Below are 1,585 nucleotides of genomic sequence, written 5' to 3' on the forward strand. Positions count from 1 at the left end.
TGCCATCTTGATGTTTTGGAAAGAGCCAAGGATATGAGCTTTCACATCAGCTAGAACTATCCGCGTCTGTGTCACATTCTCTATGGTGAATTTGTTTTTTCCTCCTTTGCCAGCGATTCTCCCTATTGCCCTTGACCGGTGGTCTCCCTTTAGAGGCTTCACATCTGTAATTTCAAAGGACTCTAAGAAGAGGTCATCCAACCTAATGAGAGCAAGTGCATCCTCTACCTGAAACCCGAGAATAAAGGCTTTCACAAAATCGGCGGCTTTTGTCAGAGCGCTAACATCCTTGGTTTCTTTACAAGTCCTGATTTCTACATTCCCTGATTTCAAGTTAAAGCGAATCTGAAGTCCCAAATGTTCTACCATAGGAGTAAATATCTTCATCCAGTTCTCTTTCAATGGTGTGTATCTGTTAGCTGGGACTGGAATTTTCCTTGTTTCTTCTTTCCCATCCAGGAACCCGTCCCCGGAGAGGGGCGGGAACACGGGCCTCTTCTACGGCTGGGCCTCCTCGGTGTCCATGCGGCTCGCGTCCCTGCCCTCCCCCGCCACAGACAGCTCCTCCGCCAGCCTTTTCTTCACCCTCCGGCCACCCTTGCGGATGACCTGGGTGAAACCGTCCTCGGCCACAGCGCTCTGTGCCTGCATTGCTGCGGCCATCCTCAGGAATCTCCAGCCTCCGCAGGTGCTTCCGGGTGGAACACGTGGGCCGCTGCACTGCCAGCATACTGTTCTTAATATGTTTGCTCCCCTTCTTAGCACTATGTGTTTTAACCAAGGTCACCTCTCTGAGAAAGGTTGTTTCCCCAGATGGGGATTTTTCCCTGGAGTTAGGGAGGGAACAAAACCCCTGAACTAAGTGCCAGGCGGGTAATCACTTTAACTATGAACAATCACCCTTAAGCTACATAATCTTTACTTAGGATAATCTCCTTCAGTTACTTCCTTGTAGCTTAACAGAACAATCAGGTAACCTGGGAATGGAGATAAGGAACGCCCTAACCTTTGTAATAGAATGGATAGGATTAAAATCAACTGGTATAAATACAGATGTAACAGGAGAAATAAAGACAGAACCTGGCTAGGCTGCTGATCAACTGAACACTGCCTCCGTGTCATTCCTTCTTCACCGACTCCATCCACACCTTTGGGAACCCCTGGACCTGCTGGGGCTGGATCCCAACAGTATCCAGCGTCTACAATGTATTCCAGCGTCTACAATGTATCCAGGGTCGACAGTGAATCCAGTGTCGACAGTGAATCTAGCGTTGACAGTGTATCCAGAGCTGACAGTGAATCCAGCCTCGACAGTGTATCCAGCCTCGACAGTGTACCCAGCGTCTACAATGTATCCAGCATCGAAGGTATATCCAGCATCGACAATGTACCCAGCGTCTACAATGTACCCAGCGTCTACAGTGTATCCAACGTCGACAGTGTATCCAGCGTCGACAGTGTACCCAGCGTCTACGATGTATCCAGTGTCTACGATGTACCCAGCGTCTACAATGTATCCAGCGTCTACAATGTACCCAGCATCTACAATGTACCCAGCATCTACAGTGTATCCAGCATCGACAGT

The 1,585-nt window shown here is 49.0% G+C and overlaps 1 pseudogene; it reads right to left on the minus strand.

Moving 5' to 3' along the window:
- Positions 1 to 3: 3 nt before the first annotated feature.
- On the minus strand, positions 4 to 764 carry LOC102247357 (annotated as a pseudogene).
- Positions 765 to 1,585: the final 821 nt, after the last annotated feature.

Source organism: Myotis brandtii, unplaced genomic scaffold (assembly GCF_000412655.1).
Source record: "Myotis brandtii unplaced genomic scaffold, ASM41265v1 scaffold9574, whole genome shotgun sequence".
In the NCBI taxonomy this organism is placed as follows: Eukaryota; Metazoa; Chordata; class Mammalia; order Chiroptera; family Vespertilionidae; genus Myotis; species Myotis brandtii.